Source organism: Heterocephalus glaber, unplaced genomic scaffold (genome assembly GCF_053883595.1).
Source record: "Heterocephalus glaber isolate CG9 unplaced genomic scaffold, H.glaber_assembly_v1.0 deba00000901, whole genome shotgun sequence".
NCBI lineage: Eukaryota > Metazoa > Chordata > Mammalia > Rodentia > Bathyergidae > Heterocephalus > Heterocephalus glaber.
This window is the reverse complement of record NW_028258171.1, coordinates 3175137-3196229: the sequence shown is the minus strand read 5'-3', so window position 1 is coordinate 3196229 and position 21093 is coordinate 3175137. Positions and strand designations below refer to the sequence as shown.

General features: G+C 35.8%; 1 long non-coding RNA gene across 1 annotated transcript; it reads left to right on the top strand.

Annotated features, from left to right (window-relative positions):
• Nucleotides 1-3897: 3897 nt before the first annotated feature.
• LOC147828810 (uncharacterized) lies at nt 3898-19033 on the top strand. The gene is made up of 5 exons (XR_015450065.1): nt 3898-4060; nt 6936-6996; nt 9284-9435; nt 16772-16895; nt 17604-19033. It is a non-coding gene; the product is annotated as an uncharacterized LOC147828810 (long non-coding RNA).
• The last annotated feature ends 2060 nt before the right edge of the window (nt 19034-21093 follow it).

Here is a 21093-nt window from a genome sequence, read left to right as displayed (position 1 = left end):
TACACTTTAAAAACATCTCCCCTCACACTAAAGAAGGGAAAAAACCAAAAAGAAGCTGGATTGCTAGCATGAACAGCTAGGCTATAATGATTCCCACTTCACAGGTATTGAAATAATTTCAAGGCATTCTGTATACATAATGAACAAGATGAAAACAAAATGATTACATAATTGTGTCTCAACAGATGAAAACTGGAACTCAGTCCAAAGCACAAAAAATATCTAACAGCTTCCTTTCCTAAAATGAATGACTGTTTTTTATTTATTACAAGTTTAGGCCATCTTCACTCTTCCTCTCTCCTATATAAAAAATATGAAGTTATCCAATTATAAAATTACTCCCACTTTCATAAATGATCCAATCCAGCAAAAACCTCCAAATATAAGTCCAAATAACTCAACTCAACCCCAATCCATGAGACATCTATGCAGCAAGTATCAAACCCATTTTGTTTGACTGTAGATAAGTTGTTATTGATTTTTGAGAACTAATGACAAAGGTTGACAATAAATTAAGGGTAAGGCAATACAATTATACATAAAGCATACATCCTTGGACTACTACTATACACACTAAAAGTTTTATTTTAGCATTATATGGGCTAGATATATTCATTGTAGAAATAAAGGAGAATAATTTTTCAAAGATAGAGAAAAAACAACCAACCAATCAACCAATATTGAAAGACAATCATTCTTTGACCAATGTAAATATTATATAATTGTCAAACTATTGGTAGTACTTCATATTTTATCACATAGAATATGTTATAGGCTTTCCCCATGTCATTCGGTGGAATTATCCAATTTACAAAATTAATATTAGCTACTATGAGCATTAACATTAATATCTATGTTACATAATAACTTTCAGCTTTCCAGAAAAGACATTCAACAGATATTTTCTAAAGCATGAAGAATTAATTTTAAATGACTTCAAATATTAACATTTTCCATTATTATTTTCATTTTCAGGATAATTTTCTTCCTTATTGGATTTCAGAAACATTTCTGTAGAAGAAAAACATCAGCATAATTTGAAGCTATTTCTCCATGTAAGCTTCTCCTTTTAAGTTCAGTAAAATATTAAAGTTTCTTGTACAATTTTATGGTTCTTTTAGAGAACATGTGTTTGTATGCCTCTTATAAGCATGCACATATGCTATTATATATGCAGAAGGTTGTTTGTGAAATTTTCCCACTGCTTATGACATTATTATCTATATGGTGAAAATTTAGGTAAAAGAAACAGCTTCTTTTTGTTTTTATCCATCTCCATGATACTGGAAAATGGACTATAAAAATGTGATGTATTTGTTATAATATACTGCTGGGCTTGACTTTATATAGTTATATTTAAGAGTTTTACAACTATTAATCATTCATATTATCATATTTTGATAAGAATCACATTTATCTTATAAAATTATTGAGTAGTTTTTATGTCTTTCCCATAAGAAAAGCAACTTAACAATAAATTTCTATTATTCAAAGGTTAGAAATAAAAATCTGGCATATTGCCTCAACTGTCTGTGATTATCACATTTTAAAGAATTTTTTAATATCTTTTAAAGTGTTTTCTGTTGAGAAAAATCTTAATATATTCTATGACTTCTAACGTGATTTAGTCACTTTTCCTCGAAAACATTTATAGTTTTGACCTTTGCTTCATTAACAGTCACTGGAACATATAATAAAACATAAAAATATGTCAGTGATACCCAAGGGCTTGGAATTTTGTTTTCCACATTAAACTTCTTTCCCAAGAGTTTGAGTTTCATTTTCCAGGCTGCCACCTGAAGAATAAAGGGCCATGTGCTCATTCTTAATAGACCAAATTGTCCTGTGGACAAAGATTCTTTGTTTATGTTCAGCACCATTTAGAAGCTATTAAAACAAACAGAAGCCTAGAGACTCACAGATATTTGGGAATGAGGGTTTTTTGTTATCCGTACTGTTTTGTTTTTATACAATACCATAGCTCAAAAAGGGCCTGAGAGTTTTGTGATAAAATTCTTTTACCCTTCTTCACAAAAAGCAATTACCCAAATCAACCAATCACATAGAATGTCTCTGGAAACTCCCCACTCCAAACTATGGGAACCAAATCTCAGGTGTGAAATTTGGATTGGGCCCTGTGAATTCAGGTGCACTTACCCAATCCTCCACAGGCTACCGTGAACGCCTCTTTCTCTTCTTCTACTCTTTCACTTCTGAAAGCTCAGGCTCCCCCACTTGTCAGAGATTTGTCCATTCTGTCCAATTTATTAAATCATCTTTTTGAAGCAGAACTGGAAAGAGATTTTGACATATGAGAGTAGAAATTATGAAAGACATTTTTACATTCTTGTTTATCTTAGATTGAAATGAGTGTGATAATTAGATCATTAATTCTATGAAAAATGGCAAATATTAACCCTTAATCCCTTAGATCTACTCCTTTCCTTCATCTAGGAAGCTGAAACATTTCCTTTAATCTCCTGTTACAGTTTTAGGTCTTAGGTGGATAATACATATATTATAATCATAATGAACTCTATTTATTTGAACAATAGCACACAATGGCATGTATTGCTAGATATCACATTGTTTCTATAGACAAAGAATGCTTGGAAAGGGAATAAATTCATGCATCACTAAGGATTACTTTGCTGATATCCAAAGTTATTCTCATCTGGTACTAGTCCATAAAGAAAAAAGAGATCAGTATTTTATCTGTTCATCAGTATCACTTTTCCCCTTGCAAAATGGGAAGACACAAGAAAGCTGCAGATGAGCTGCTTCTAAATCTTCTTCTTGGGTAAGACAGCAAATGCCTGTAATCTCAGCACTCTGGGATCCTTAGGCAGGAGTATTGCTAGGTCAAGCCCAGCCTGGGCAATTTAATAAGTTGGCAAAACCCTGTCTCAATACAAAAAAAATAAAAAATAAAATAAAAAGAAGCTCAGCGGAAAGGCCCTGGATTCAATAATTAGTAGAGAACAAAATCAATATAAATAAACCTTTTTTAAAAATTATGACTTCATTTTCATAAATTTTATATTTTTTGTAACTTTTTCTCTTTCTGGATCAGATACATATAATGTTTTTTGTTTTGTTTTGTTTTGGTACTGGGGATCGAACTCGGGTCCTTCATATAATGTTTTTTGACAATGGGTTTCTTTGCTTATTAAATAAGAAAACTTTTAGACTCTCTGCCATTTCTTGCTCCTTTAAATATATTAATACTTTAAGTCTTCAAAATGACATTTCAAAAGTGTTTATGTGGAGGTTCTCAGCAACAAAAATGTAAAGCAATTTCTCCAATAAAGTTTTCTTGCTTCTTAAATTACTAGAAGAAAAAAATTAACTGTTCTACACAGGGCTTTGTTTCCTTGAATATTTTATTCCATAGATAGTCTGAGTCATTCCACTCTATCTCTGGCATGAATTAAGTTTCTTTTCCCACCTTAGGGAACTCATCGCTGTAACTGACATCTGGCTCTTTATTTTCTATAACAAATAATTAATATTCTCCAACTGATCATTAAGTGAATTTATTTTTCAGAAGAAATTTTTAATACTAACCTGCCATCTGCTATTTATTGAAGAGGTTAAAAATTAGTGAATTGGCTGTAGACACTAGAACATTTTCAGTAACATTGATGCTTTTAATAATTACAAATGCAGTACAAGTTTGGCTGGCCAAAATCCAATTAGATTAGAAAATAAAGAAACAATGTTACAGTTTGAATGTAGAAGGTCCCCAAAGGCCTCAAGAGATCAGAGGCGGGGCTTTTGGGTGATTAGAACCTGTGGGCACCATTCTGAAAGGTTGATTGGTGCACCAATGGGATCACAGCTGACTGTGCTGTTAGGAGGAGGAACCTGACTGGAGGAGGCAGGCACTGGGGGCGTGGCCTAGAACAGTCTGCAGTAGCTCCCTCCCTTCCTGGCTCCTGGCTTTCTCTCTGCTTCCTGGCCACCTTGACATGAGCAGATTTCCTCTACCGCACGGGCCCTTCCACCATACTGCTTTCTGTGTTTGAGCTTGCCAGCCATAGACTGAATCTTCTGAAACGTGAGCTAAAATAAACTGTCCTTTAAATTGTGAAAGTGTTGTCTCAGCGACAGGAAAGTGATTTATACAAATAAATTGCGTTTGTATTCCAGTCCTAAACAATCTATAAATGTAACATATATAGTAATATGTACTGCTGACTTTTGTAAAATGTGATGTTGTAAATCTCTTTTCCATCGGACATGCTTTTTAAAATGAGGTAATGTGAAGAGCACTAACCTTACCTATTAGGAGGATTAGACTGTCATCCTTGTTTTGATGCTCATCAGTAGTCTGCAGTATGCAGTAATCTTTAGCAGTAATTAAAGCTTTATTGAAGATAGCTGCAGATATGCCTGAAGTCTGCTTTACAGGAAGAGTAGGCAATTACACACAGATAAGCCCAGACTTAAGGAACGTGAAGTATCTATCATCAGAAGAGAATTATGACACCTCTGAAAAGTGTGTGTTTTTGATTCACTAAAAGTTTTGAAAGACTTCTGAGAAATAACAAATGTAATATTTCTGTTTCTAAAATGGCTTAAACTAAATTCGTTTGATTAAATAATTTCTTCCCATGTACTTAAGCATAGTCATATTGAAATGTTTGGAATATGTTATTATAACTTAACTCTCAAGAAATACGTTTTTTTGAAACATTCACTCATAAGCACATGGATTTCTAAAAATTTTAAACCTTTTAATGATTTTCTGAACTAAGAAATAAAGACAAAAACTGATTTTTTTTTAATGAATGCCCGGTGCTGCATTAAAAGACCAAATAAAAACACTTTTGCATGCCCCTAGACAATTGCTGACTGCAAATTTTGATTTTTAATGTTATTAAAAATTTTTTGCCAGTAAAATGAAATAAGCAATGAGCCAAAAAATAAGCTGGTTCCTAAAAATTTGCTGTAATAATACATAAGCCAATGAAAAGTTAGTCCTGACATGTTTGGTAATGGTCCCAGGTAAATCGGCCAATGAGGATCAGGCCCTGATCCCTAGCAGGGGTTTAGGGCTGGGTAACACTAGCAAAAGACAGTCTGGACTCAGGATTCAGTGGGCAGTTGGCGTAGCACATGGGTCTGTTTACTGGACCGTGTGACTGGACACTTACGAAAAATAATTGCAAGTGGAAGTCTCTTTCGAAAGGTGCTAATGTGTGGTCGGAAAAGAATTATTTGCACAATATCTATTATCAGCCTCATTTATTCAAGGGAAACAAATGTGCCTAGATGATGAGAGCATTTTGTTTTGGCTCCAAGATAGACAATTAAGGAGAAATTGGGGGTTGAGTTCACTTCTTCCTCTTTTGACCATCCTAACCAAATCATTATGCCTCTTTCTTTTCATCTATCATTTATAAGATACATTTTATGTGCAGGCACTCTGCCAACAACTAAAATACAGTGTCTGATTTCATGCCTCACAAAATCTTAGGTCATTGACGCTACTGTAATCCTACTCAAAGAGAAGGAATGTCACATTAGAAAGGATTTTCCCAAACTTACCTGGAGTAGTTTTCAGAGGGAAATTTAATTCTCAAAATGTTTGTGTCCTATAAATATCAACACTTCTAACAAGTACTCACTTTCTGCTCATAATTCATCCTGAAAGGAGCTCAATTTAATCCAGATTTGAAAATGATAGAATTGAGATTCTCTAGAAAAAGAGAACTTGCCTGAGAAAGAAGACTGTACAGCAGCCCCTTCCCTCTCCACTTCCAGCAGGTCGTTCTTCAGTCCCTCATTCCTTGAACTATGAGTAAACCATTCACTGACACTCATATTTTCATACTCAGTGACTGCTTAGATATATGTTTCATTCAAGGAAAATTAAACTACAGTGAACGTTTAGAAAATTATTTTCATTTTTTGCTGTTCAAATTCTCTTTATCTCCAAGTTACTAAAGTTTATTCTTCAATTTTGATCAATCCTTTCGTGCTTATATTTCTTAGAACATGACAGCTATTTTACTTATTTCTGATGTCTTATAAGTATGGGATGTTTGAATGCTGTTTCTTCACATAGGACAAAGAACATTTCTGTATATAAACTTAATCTACTTAAATATTTGGCCATCTTTTAATCATCTCTGAAGGAATCAGACCAACCCCTTGAGACCAAGGCAGCATTCAGAAACAGCCCTTAGTTCTCAGGTTCGTAAAGTTTCAGATTTCCAAACTCACAGGCTTCCTATCAGTCAGCTCCCACAAACTGCTCATCTAAAGGTAGATCCTGCTCTCTGCAGCTCTCCTTATCGACAGCATACAACCTGCCAGCTGCCCGCTTGAAAGACAACCAGAACAGCCCAGTTCCAACTCCACTCAATGTCCCCCAACCCTATAAAATCCCTGAGTCTATGACAGATGGGCCACTTGGTCCTCACACCAGCAGTGCCTCTCAGGCTTTAATTCCAATAAAACCTGTCCTTAGCTGTGGAGTTCGGTTTCCTTTTCCTTTCTCCCTATCTCAACCCTATTTTGTTTGCTTCTTTGTGTGTTTGGTACCAGATTTCTTAGCTGTAAATATGAACTTTGGTTGACAAAGTCTTCTTTTTCTCTGAAAGAGAAGAAACTGAAAGAATATTGGATAGTACTATGGTTTGGTCATATTTTGCATATATTTCCAAGGAGTCACAGATTAGAATTTAATCTCCTTCATGAGTTATTAACACAGTGGGAACTTATCTTAACTATGGGTTCAGGAGGTAAGGCTTCGGGGAAGTGATTAGGGTTAGATGATGTTTTCCGAGTGGAGACCCCAGGACTGAATCCTAGTGGCTTTATAAAAGGAAGAAGGAAGTCTCACACACACACACACACACACACACACACACACACACACACACATGCTCCCATCTCTTCCCATGTGATGCCCCATTCCACTTCAGGACTCTAGCAGCAAGAAGGCCATCATCAGATGTGACCACTCAACTTTGGACCTGCAGGACTGTAAGTCAAATCTCTTTTCTCTAAAATTTACAATCTGTGTTGTGTATTGTGTTATTACAACAGCAAATGAACAAATGCAGATAGTTCACAGAATCTCTGGCAAAGTGTAACACCTTTGGGGAAGCTTAGAAAAATTGTGAGTCCCTTTATTTTGACCCAGAGCTGAGGGCATTGCTGCTACTGCCATCTGGTATAGAGTTCTGGCTGTATGGAGGCTGCAAACCATGACCATAATCCAAAGACTAGCATGCCAGAGGGAACATACACAAACAAAGAATAATGCTCTATTTCTATGAGAAATATGCCACCCTGTTTCCCAAGATTAAGATCAGCAGTATTTTTCTGTAAGAAGCAGATTGATATAGGACACCAAGTAATACAAAACTGATATAGGGCAAGTAATCCAAATAAGCAAAAATAATTCAAACAAGGGAAATATTATAACTCCCAACTTGCTAGATATCCAAAATGTGAGTTCATGTTCTCTAAAAGTGAAGAATGCATTCTAGGAACAACAGAGGTTAAGAGTAGGAAAAATGTATTGAGAGAAAGACAGCTTCTAAGAGAGATAGAAGGGGAACTGGAAAGTGGGTTGCCCACCCATCCTGCTTTTCAAAGGTGTTTTATTGAGCAAAGTCATGAGGTGAAGCAGATAAAAGTGGGACAAAACAGTAAGGAAAATTACAATGGAAAATTACAAGGTGGGCGTGAGATGGGACAAAACCATGACCAGTCAATAAGACTACAAGTACAGTCACCTGGGTAATATTGATTAAATAGGGATCAAATGGGAAAGCAAGTCAAGTACAAGGAATTTCTGAGGGGAAAATAAAGGGCTAGGGAGATTGATGTCTTTTTAGAATATCAATCATTGCTACTCATCTCTAGGGAAAGTAGTACCTCTTTTCTTTTTATAATTCTAAACAGTGAATATGCCTTAATTGTTTTTCTATGCTGAGGGCCCAGCTTTGTCTAACTGCCTTATGATAATTTCTAATTAACTTAGCTATCTGCAATAAGATGACAAATATTTCAGGCTTTGCGGGCCATAGAGGATCTGTCACAACTACATAGCTCTGCTGTTATTCTTCACAGACACGGAAACATATTAATGATGGAATGTGGCTGTGAACCAATGAAGCTATTTTTGAACACTGAGATTTGATTTCACAGAAGTTCTTCATGTCATGAAATAGTCTCCTATTAACTTTTTCAGCAACAAACCAAAATAAGCAGTGATCCAGATTTAGCCTGAAAGCTATAGTTTGCCAACTCCTACTTTAGGTTTTTGACATTTCTTACCAGAGTGGGAAAATCTGGATGCATTTACGTGAAATATAAATATACTCATACTTGTAGATACAAATTTCTGTGTCATTAATACTTAAATTCTGTCCCTTCCAAATCTGTGATAAATTCATGAAAAGCATTAGGCAAATGGATACTTACTTTAGATTGGTTTTATTTTCTAATGTTTAAAACTTGCCGTAATGGCACACATCTATAATCCCAGCACTTGAGAGGCTGATCGAGAAAATCATGAGCTTGAGGACAGTGTTGGCCACATAGCAAGTTTAAGGGTAGACTGGGCTACGTGGCAAGCAAAAGCAAAAAATCAAATATTTAGAAGGCTTCTTGTGGTTTAAATAGTGTTTAATTATTAGAGTTAAAAGTTACAAAAAGGAGTTCTTTAGGCTATTAAATTCAACGAGAAAATCATTTTCTTCTGCTCATGAGTAAAAGATATTTTAAAAATCACTTTCAAGGGAGTTTGGTTCCATCTTATAATATTAAAGAAACACCATCAAGTGTTTTATAACACTTCCCATTTAAATGAGTATGCCCATCCAGGAAGAACATGTGCCTCGTGCCAGCTAATTGAAGTTATTTACTGGCAGGTTTCAGTTGGGTGTGAGACTTGGGGCTGCAGACATGCATACTGAGTATTCTCAATGAACCATTTTAAAAATAACTATTACAGCTTAAGCCACAACAGTGAATGGGTGATTATCTAATTGCAGAAGCATGTAACTTCCACCTCAGCTGATCAATAGGGTGAAATTTTTTCTTTTTAGTTTTTAAAATGTATGCCTGTATTTACTCACTTTTTGTTAATGACCCTTGAAGGGATGATGGGATCTAAAGGTTCGTTTTTAACCAAATGGCAAAAACTACTGACTATCATGAAATATAACTTTTTGGGTTTCTGGTATCAATAAGAAGAACTATAATTATATTCCAGTTGAATTTTGGATAGCTCAAATAGTTTTCTCTGACTTTTGCACAGAATCCTGAAGTCATAGTGGTGAACTGAGAAAGCGCTAGCTGTGCAGCAGGGCAGATATGTGGAGGATCCTGTTTCTGCAAACTGCTTATTTTGATTGATGCCCTACAGTGGAGATGCTGATTGCATCCAGTTTATGGCCAAATGAATATAATGTAAGTCACAATTTTTTCTTCAGTCCTATAGTTACCTGTTAACTATACATGTGGTGCCAAGGCAACATATATTTCTGAGAACAAGAATATTCTTTTATTCAAGAAAGACTAACAGGTACTTTAAAATACCAGGTACTTCTTTTTTTTTTTTTTTTTCTATCATGTTTGCTACAGACTCCATAAAATACGCTAATCTTTCTCCAGGCTTTCAACTACCATAATGTCCAGTGAGTCATTGTACTGCAGCTTGGATCTGTTAAAGATCTTTCTTACCTAATCAAAACTAATAGCATTTTAGAACAGTAGATGAATGTGTAAGAGGAAAAAAATTCTCCAATCAAGTATGCATTGCAGTAAAAAAATCAAAGATATTTATATAATGTTTTTTAGAAGCACAATTGGTCACTCACATTCATGGTGATATTGCTATGTATCCCATTTAACTGAACAGTAGAAACTTTACTGAACTATACCTGTCCAAGTCAACTTTATTCCTGCTGTTTCCTGCTCTTTAGTTCCTGTGATAGTACATTATTAAAATAATGAGGCAACATGATACTGTTAATCTTGTTACCAACTAAATTGTGGCACAGAAATAGATGGCAGTTGTGACCTGACATGATGATGACGGTGTATTATTGTCCTTTTTGGGTGAAAACAAATTATTTTCAAAGTAGAAGTTTCATGGAATAGAGGGAAAAACCACTGAGATCAATAGATGCATTTCAGATGTCTAAGATAGTATTGATTTTCTTCCAAAAGAATACAACATTTAGAACAGGGTCTGCAATTAAAGTCACAACCAGATTGCATTTTAAATAATCCATCATCATTCTTTGTGTTTCATTCATTTACTGTAATTAGCAAACTGGAGAATTAAATTGCAATGTGATGCAAAGAATCACATCTGAATCTTTCAAATTTTGACAGTCGCACTAATCTCTGCCATTCTCTAAAGAATGCAGTGTTAACATTTCATTTATTCTTTTATAACTTCAGTAAAGGGAGAGATTTAGGGATTTCATCTAGGACCTTCCAACTTAATAGTCTTTACTTCTTCATGTTTGCAATTAACATGACGATGTTGATTTGTCACTTTCTGATATTTACTTATTTACTTATTTATATCACATACTTATTTATATCACATATATCTCAAAAACTGAGAATGATTATAAGATGATTTACAGTATGTATATATAATCTTGTTAGAATGACTCTCCTTAAGAATGCTTGATCTTCCTTCCTTAAAGCATATAAATTTATCAATACATTCAGATTTTGGAATTGAATGAATAGTCATGAATCTCAAGCAGTATCATTTAAGATATGTGTATTTTCCCACAAAATTAAGTAGAGCTTTCATATACTATACATCTACCACAATCCTACAGGTCCCAGTTAGGACAAATTATTCCATCAACATGTTAACTAATGAGTAAATTCTAATAAAGAGCTTAATTTTATTTCAAGATGGAAATTTTGAAATTGAAAATTGTGAACTTTTCTATAAGTTAAGTCATATTCATAAGTGGAGAAATAAAACATAGAACAGAATCTGAGAACAGAATAAGTGAGGAAAGCCTGGGCTGCCTTGAGCCAGAGCTTCTCTGGGAACATGAATGATGGATCTATGAGAACATTTCTGATGCCTAATGTGAGAGATCTTTATACTCAGGGCACCTAACCTGCATATTTGTTGTCTGAGTTGCCAGTTGAAGAGCCATAGTTGAAATGTTCAAGACATACAAGGCCAAGTGAACCACTTAAAACAGGATAGGAATTCTTTCTTATTGTAAGATCTCAGTGTTAGGTTATTCAAGGTAGCTAAATGGAGATGCCAGCACTCACCTCCTGCAATACAAAGAAGAAACAAAACAATAGGTATATAATTGCATTTTAAAGTGAATTCTTGTGGAAATCAGCAAGAAAAACACTGGAACTTTCTAAGGTTCTGAGACCTATATATTACCTTTCCCATTGTTGGACACAATATGTGACACTCACAACTTAACAGAAGAGAGGTTTGATTTGGCTGATGTTTTAAGGGGATTCAGTCCATGGTCAGCTGGCTCCAAGACAGAAACATCATGGTGGAAGGACATGGTAAGCAGAACTGATAAAAGGCCTAAGGATCAGATATAGTACCCAAGGTCACACATCCATGACACTCACAGATATACACAGAGGTATGCTCCACAAATCAGTTTGGTAGCTCCCAAGCCAATATAGTTGACATGATCAAGCTTAACCATCACATTGAATCCTTCATCAACTTGACACCCAAACGTACCTTCTTTAACCACACTTAACCAAATAAACACAAGTCTGTCCACCATGATGCAACTATCTCGCCTACAATCAAAAATGCAATAATGCCTTCCAAAAAATTTCAACAATTCAGCATTCTATTTTTTAACTTTATTTTTAGTTAGTAAATATTTGTCATACATATTGATCATATTCATCATAGGAAATTTGTATCTGTACAATATATATCTTAAATATTTGTTTCCCATTCCCCTGCTCTCCCTTCCACCTTTCTTCCCCTCCTCATTTACAAAAGCTTTGTTTCTATTTTTCTTTCCATTCTCTCCCCTCCCATCATGTTGTTCCCTTTCCCTCTTTTTTTTTTTTTTTTTTTGGTACCAGGGATTGAACTCAGGTCCTTGAGCTTCCACAGCAGGCAGCAAAACCACTGAGCTAAATCCCTGACCCTCCCTTTCCCATTTGAATGTGTACTTCCTACTTTCCAATATCTATCCTCTGTTATGCTCCTTATTTACCCTTTGGGTTTCTGACACAAGAGAAACAATGCAATATTTAAACTTGTATGTTGATTCAGTTCAACACTTTAAAAGAGTCAATGTCAAAGTCTCTTCTGAGACTCAAGGCAAACTCACAGATGTGAACCTCTGTAAATATCAGAAACAAGCTTAAAAATCCCAAAATGGCATAGGATAAACATTCCCATTCCAGAACAGAGGAATGGAGGGATAGAAAAGAATTTGGCCACATGGTCACATACTTCTAGGTACTTCAAGGGATGATACAGTGGCAGGAATCATAGCACTCTCTCTAGTGTGCACACCCTGTCTTTTCAGCAGTATGTGATCAGATAAGGTGCCAGCAGTAGGACCTGCAGTAGTGTGGTAGCAGAAGTAGCTGTCCGGTTGCTCTCTGCTGCTATTATGGGTATGCTACCCAGAAGCAGATCTTCAGCCTCCCTCTACATGTGCATGACCATGGATGGGACAATTACTAGGGCTTTTATCTCATTCTTTTACCTGTAATGCCCACCAAGGATCAAAGAATGGGTGACAGCTGGACCCAGACAAAATTCCTCTCACCTGAAGTGTTCCTTGCTGTGAGGGAGAGTGCTACAATGGCAGCACTGCACATTTACAAAATCTTCCTAGGATGTGCCTCAGGGACAGACAGTGGCCAGAACCATGGCATTGCTCAACACCATCCCATGGATGAGGTGGAGCAGGAACCACATGAGTAACTGCCTGCAGTCCTGCTCCAGTGTGCAACCACATGAATGGTCATCCCTTGTCTCAGACAGCAGGATCCCTGATCCTCCTGGTCTGGAGGCCAGCACACTCCATTTCCTTCTTCTTCACAACACTCCTTCCCTACAGAGAAGCACTCTCCATGGGTTTGTGTCAGAATCACTCTTCTGAGCCAAGTTTGCTCCTCAAGGCAGCTATCCACTGAACCAGTGCAGGGGAACATCTCAGAGGGTCCCAGAGATGGAAATATGCAGGAGTGTCTAAGGCCTAAAGTTCAAATCCAGGTAGTAGCTCACATCTGAAGGTGATTCCTGGCCATAGCACCCTGGGGGATCACTGGGAGATGATATGTCTTCCTTCACCAATGTCAGGTTACTGTGAAGATTTCAGTTACTTGTCTAGTTAAGCCTGTAAGATCTGTGAAATGTCCCAGTAGCTAAAACTACTGCCATTTAAGCTGATGACACTTCACTAGGGCAGAAAGTGATGAGATATTCTTTTACTCTTACTGTACTATTGTTCCATGTCTCTGGGTCTTACACAGTTTCCATTTTTCTCCTGTTAATTTCCAGTGTTCTCCTGTGATTTCTGACCTCAATATGCAGCTATACTCACCATGCACTAAATTAAAATCAAAATGAATTAAAGATTTAAATATTAAAACAGAAATGCTGAACCAGCTGGAACAGAAGGTTAGGTAGAACTCTTGAAGACATTGGTGTATGAAAAGATTTTATGAACAAAACCTCAGTTGCCCATGAACTAGCACAAACAATCAACAAGTGGGATCTCTTCTTACTAAAAAGCTTCTGCACTGCAAGAGAAACCACCAACAGTGTGAAGAGACAACCCACAATGTGGGAAAAAATTTTCACCAGCAGTCCATCAGACAAAGGTCTACTATCTCAAATCTATAAAGAACTTAAAAAAAAATCAGACCTTCCAAATTTAAAGACTCAATCCAAAAATGGGGATCTGAAATGAACAGACATTTCTCACACAAACAAGTAGAAATGGAAAATAAACATATGAAAAAAATGTTCAACATCACTGGTAATTCAAGAGATGCAAATCTTGTTAGAATGCTGAGATTCCACCTCACCCCAGAAAGAATGGGTGCTATCAAGAAATCAACCAATTGGTCTGGGGGGATTTAGCTCAGTGGTTTCAATGCCTGCTATGCAAGCGCAAGGACCCGAGTTCAATCCCCAGTACCAAAAAAAAAAAAAAAAGAAATCAACCAATAACAAATGCTGGCATGGCTGTGGGGAAAGTGGAACACTGCTCCACTGCTGGTGGGAGTGTAGACTGGTGCAACCACTGTGGAAATCAGTATGTAGATACCTCAAAGAACTAGGACTAGAAGTCTCATTTGACCCAGCTATTCCCCTGCTGGGTATCTTCCCCAAAGAATTAAAAGAATCATACCACAGTGATATATGTGTACCCATGTTCATAGTAGCACAGTTTGTGATAGCTAAAACTTGGAAACAGCCCAAATGCCCATCAACTTGAGACTGGATAAAGAAAATGTGGTTTTTTACTAAAATGGAGTACTACTCAGCCATTAAAAATGAGAAATTAGAGACATTTCTAGCTAAGTGGATGCACATTGAGGCGATACTCTTTAATGAAATAAATAGGACACACATGAATAAATACTGAATAGCTTCTCTGGTGTGAGAAACAAAGTATAAATAAGGACTAAATGTATAATAGGTAATGTGAAATAGGAAGAAAAGGGGCAAAGGGGAAGGAAGTGGGAGGACTAGGGGAAAGGATAGAAGGGAATGGGATTAATATGAGAAAATGGAAAAATAGGAACAAAATCTTTGTAAACAGGGACGAATGGAGGGGTTGAAGGGAGGGCTGGGCAAGGGTGAAAAATAAGAACCAAGAGAGTATTATATTAAAAAAAAAAGAAATACACAATGTAATTTTTTTGCAAGTTTAATTTCTGTTGTTTCTATAAAAGAATGTGTTCAGATGAATTTTAAATATGTCTTTATCGGTGGCCATTCCTCCTCCAACATTCCTTAATAAAAGAGGCTCTATTGAAAAAAAATATGCAGCTATACACCTGTTGCTTTGGTACTTCTTGTTTGGGGCAGATAGCACTGTGTGCCTCTCTCCAGCCATCCTGCCATCCTTCAAGATCATGATGTTAAAGTCAAATAAGCCAAACTAAGTAAGACAAGTACTCCTATGTGGAAGCTGAAAGAAAATTTGACCTGAAAGTGGAACAGTACTAAGGATTGGGAAGGAGGGGTGCGTATGTGTGCATGCATGTGCATGTGTGTGATGGAGAATGGTAAACAGGTGGTTGGATTTAATCAGTGCACACTGTACACATATATGGAAAAAATCACACTGAAATTCATTAATATTTATAAGTAATATGTGTTAGTATTTAAAAAGGAAGAAACAGTTGAATGCAAGTCATATAACATGGTAAAATGTACATAAATTAATAAATTACACATATATTTGATGATGTTCCTTGTAATGGATTGGATGGGGATTCTTGATTTGTGACCATGAGATTGGGTGCCGTTATCTTCGATTATTATATGATGAGAATACCTGTGCCAGTGTTTTCTTGATTCTTTGCATCAATGGTTCCTAATTTAAAGTCCTAGATGCTTGTTTCTAATTGGCTAAAACTGAAGATCTTGGCCATGTCACAGAGGGCCTAGGAGAGGTGGTGGGTAGAAGAGAGGATTGAGGGGCTGCTGAGACTACTTGCAACTTAGGTGTCTTTCTATAAGTGGGTGCCTCACTTTTTCTATGCTAAGCTTCTACTATGTAAATTCAATGATGACAGTGATTTTGTCCATTTTTTACTCCTGCATAGGCAGTCTGATGTCTACATGTCTAGCTAGTACTCCATGCATTTATTAAATTATTTATAAATGAAAGAAAAATAATTGCATAAATGTATTAAGGATTTTCATATGCTTGACAGTCAGAAGATGACAACTGCTGTTTTCAATTTTCTTGTTAGGAATACATAAACCAATTAAATAATAGGAAAAAGATATTTAAAATACTATAGGTAGTTTCAAATAAAGTATTATTGGTATCCTGTTGAGAACTTTGAGATACTGTATAATAAATATTTAATGACTGGTACTGACTCATCTACTACTGAGTTTTTAGCATCTTCACTCTTATGTCCTCAGTTCAACTTCACAAATTATCCTTACACTTTTGTTTGCATGGCTGATGGCAGCTATATCCACACCATCTGTGTAAGTCAGGGAGAGTGAGAAACAGCACACATTGCACAAGATATGTTCCTATTGAATGATAAACAAAGAGGGTGGATGACTGAAGGCAGCTAAAAACAATTTTATTTCATAAAAATTATGATATCATATGATACAATAATATCATAAATTGACAGAATGGGTGGATGATTTATATCTAGATATCCCTTCAAAAGCCTCATGTGTTCATAGGTGAGGATTTTTCAGAGCTAGCTGGATCTAAGGTGTGTGATACTGTGATTAAGAGTGTGTAGTACTAAATCAGTCCATTGGTTGGAATTAGCAGATTTCTAGGTGTGGATAATTGAAGTTCTATCCTGAGTATGGGCAGCACCAATCAATAGGCTTATAGCCTGGATAGAATGTAAAAGGACAGTGGGGAAGCAGACCTGCTGCTGCTTTTGGTGCTTGTTACCTTGTGCCTGACATGCCATGGACTGTTTCTTCTCTGTGATGCCCCTCTGCTGTGTCACCCTGCTTTCGTACCACCAGGCTATTGTTTGAAATCTACAAACTGTGATCTGAAATAAATCCTTACTCTTTTGACTTTAGGAGTCTAGTATTTTGTCTCAGCAATGAGAAAAGTAACCAAGACGATGGGGCATGCTGTGTTCTTGTCTGCACAATCAATTGAACAAAAGAAGATATATCAAAATTCCCAACATTTATTGTAATGGTATGTTAACCAATTTTTAATTCATTTGTTCCATAAACAGAACTTATTAGAGAAGGATGGTATGTGCTATTCTGCTATATATCATCCACTCATTTTAAAAGATAATACAGAAATATAATAAATTCTATGTAATCCCATGATCAGTTCAATAGTTAGCAAAATGCTAACTTGAGTATCAGCTTCTAGAAATAGAAGAAGGGGGTAGGAAGGACAAAAATTCTGGTTACAGTTAGTGAAATTCTTCTCCTAATTCTTATACATTTTTTCCTGAAGATCTTGATATCATTCTTTGAAGGTTTTCAGCAATTAGAAAATTATAAGAATCAATTTTTTCTTTTTTAATGTTTCCATTTTAAAACCACCATGTAGAATACATCAATCTGGGTTGGAGGTTGTTTTCTTTTAGGGCTTGAAATACTTCACTCCAGGCTCTCCTTAAGTTGAGGGTTTGTGTTGAGAAGTCTGCTGTGATTCTGATGGGCTTTCCTTTATAGGTGATTTGTTTCTTTTCTCTAACAGTTTTTAATATTTTGTTCTTGTGTTGGATTTCTGGAATCTTGACTATTATATGCCTAGATGTAGATTTTTTTTGATCATGGCTAATTAGAGTTTTATATGTCTCACTTATCTGTATGTCAAATTCTTTTTCCTTGTTTGAAAAATTTTCTGCCATTACTTCAGTAAACAATTTTTATATCATTAAAACAGAAACACTAATCCTGCTGGAAGATAGAATAGGTTGAACTCTTGAAGACATTTGCATAGGAAAACTATATAAACAAAACTTTGGTTACACAAGAATAATCACAAAGAATCAACAACTGGGATCTCATCTTATTAAAAAACTTTTGCACACCAAGAAAAACCGCTGAGAGAATGGAAAGACAACCTACAGGGGAAAAATATTTTACCAGCTGTTCCTCAAACAAAAGACCACTATCTAGAATATATAAAGAACTCAAAAAAATCAGACACCCCCCGAAATTTAAAGACCCAGTCCAAAATTTGGCATCTGAAATGAATAGACACTTCTCCGATGAAGAAGTAGAAACAGCAAATAAATATATGAAAAAATATTTAACACCACTGGTCATTTGAGAGACACAGATGAAAACAACACTGAAATTCCATCTCACCCCAGAAAGAATGCCTGCTATCAAGAAATCAACCAATAACAAATTTTGGCGGGGCTGTAGGAAAAAAGGAACCCTTCTCCACTGTTGGTGGGAGTGTAGGCTGGTGAAACCACTGTGGAAATCAGTGTGGAGATACCTCAAAAAACTAAAACTAGAGGTTCCATTTCACTTACCTATTCCCCTTCTTGGTATCTTCCCAAAAGAATGAAAAACATCATACCGTAGTGATATATACACACCCCTATTTATAGCACCAGTTTGTAATAGCTAAATCTTGGAAACAACCCAAATGCCTGTCAACCAATGAATAAATGAGATGTGGGGATTTTTTATATAATAGAGTACTACTCAGACATAAAGAAAGATAAACTTGAGGCATTTATAGCTAAATGGATACACCTTGAGACCATAGTCTTAAGTGAAATAAATAGGGCACACATGTGTAAATACCACATTGTTTCTCTAGTGTGAAAAACTGAAAGTATAAATGAGGACAAAAATTTATAATAGATATTGTGAAATAGGAAGAAAATGTTCAAAAAGGAAAGGCATGGGGGGTGAGAGAAAGGAAGGAAGGGAAAGAAAAAATGAGAAAAGAAGAAAAAATGGAAACAAAGCTTTTGTAAATAAGGATGGGGGAGGGATTGAGGAGAGGGAAGGAGAATGGGGAAAAACAAGAACCAAGATATATCATGTAGAGGTACAAATTCCCTATGATGAATGTGATCATTGTGTATACCTAAAATATACCAATAAACTTAATTAATAAAAAATAAAACTATCCTGTGAAATTGTTCCTAAACTGCTACAATAACAAATCACTAATATTTATTCCCTGAGTGTTCACTGTGTCAAGCCTTTTACATGGGATTTCTCACCTACCCCTCACAATAGTACTTAGAGGAGGGTACTATTAATTTCCCTGATAGATAAAAACTGAAAATCAGAGCTGAAATAATTCTGAATGCCACAAAACTGGTGATTAATAGAACGACCTTAGAAATCCACATATTCCAGTCTATAAGCATTTCTACTTGAAGATCTAATTTGTAAAAGTACAGTATAAAATTATCTCAACTATGACATTGTAATTATATTTGCAAACCAATTAATATCACTATGTGTGGGACAATATCCTAAATACTTTGTATGTATTTTTTTTATTTAACTCTGAAAGCAGTAATGTTAGGGTCACATTTTATAGATAATCTGAATGAAGAGTTTCAGATATTAATGATCCAAACATAAACAAATAGCATTAGTTTCTCTTGTTCTTGTCTATTAAGTTAGTTCAGGCATGCTGCTGGGAAACAACAGACGTTTCTTTTCTAGGGTGAGCATGGGAAAGGGAGTAGGAATAGAAAGAAAGAGTCTGGCCCAAACAAAAAGAATAGGGAGAAAGGCGAACACAATGACAGAGATAAATCCTCTACAGTACAATTTTACTTATTTTTGTTTTGTTTTTTGGTTTTCTTTTTTCGTACCAGGGATTGAACACCGGCCCTTGTGGTTGCGAAGCAGGCTGTACAGTACAATTTTAGCTGACTCTCACATTCACCTGGTAATGGCAAGAACCTTCAGCATCTCCTCTATGGTGAGATCACCAGCCTGTGGTCTGTACCATGAGTTACATCACCAACCATGTGCACTTTTTTCTAGTCTGTTATGTTTAAAGGAAAATGTTCAATGGTTTCTAATTAAGCTGTATTACAGAGACATCAGAGTTCATATGTAATCCTCATTTTCTGCTAAGACTAATGGAATGACTCCGTTTTAAAGGATAACATTTTGAAGTGGAACTTTAGATATGGATGACACCTCACCTGTGATACTCTGTTATTGCTGCTGATATTCAGTCAGCAAATATGATGACACAGCTGGCAAGATAAAATGAATTTTCACTTCAGGATAATGATTAGCATCTGTAAAAAACTTTGGAATTCATGCCAACCTCACAATGTGTGCAGTGCTTTCATGACACTTTTATAAATGATATGGTTAAATCTGAAACTGGGTTGGCCAGTATGAGAAAAACAATAAGTGGCAAATCAAGGGCTTGAACACTTTTCTTTTAAGAACTGGGCTTTATACAAAACATGATGCAGTAAGTGCTAAACTCACTGTTACAGGTGTGTCTCAGTATAGAGAGAAAATCTCCTAAGTCCGTGGAACTGTAGCTACAGAAGGACAAGATAGTTTCTAAAGTGCTTCCCAATTCTGGGAGGCAGAGTCAGATCAAACATAATGTTTTGGTGAATCATGATTGTCTCAGTTACATCTTACCTGCATATTCCATGCCTTTTAACACACAGGTCAGGAGACTGCAAACCAAGTGTAACGTATCTTCAAATAAAAGAGTGGTTTTGATTTTGACCTTATGCTTTAGAATTGGTAATGCACTCTTACATCCACAATCTGATTTCAACTTTTTTGGCATAACCTTGTGCTGACGAGAAGATGCCTATTTTAATTTCTTCATAATAAATTGAAAAAATTAAGTCCCTGCAAGGAATAAGGTGCTTTGTCCAGATTTCCATAATTAACAATTATGAATTTTTATGAATTGAATTTTCTTATGAATTGAGGAGAGACTTTAGTTCTTTCCTCTACATTTTCTGCCTTTGAGATTCTTACCTGATAATATCTACCCCCCTTAGTTTTTCTAGAAATACAAGATAAATATCTCTACAGGCTACATTTCTCTTAAAATGTCCAGTGTCTATTAAGTATCAGTTTGTTATCTGCAACTTTATACTTGCTCAAAACCAGAAAAATGCAAACATTAACAGGTAATGAACTGTTTTATCTCTGTTGCCAAATAGTCTCTGTTCTATTTTCCTCCTTTTAAATTTGCTGCTTCAGTGCTTTGTGGAGAGGCCTGGTCTTAATCTATAAGAACAGGCTGCCAGCATTTAGTTGAAAAACAATTTGCCTTAGCCTTTGCATGGCCAGTGCTTTACATGTGAAATGATATTGACATAACACTTATACCATTTGATAACTCAACTGCACTGGCAAGAAAATATAACCCAGGGAAGTAAGAGCAGCAGATAGTACTGCGG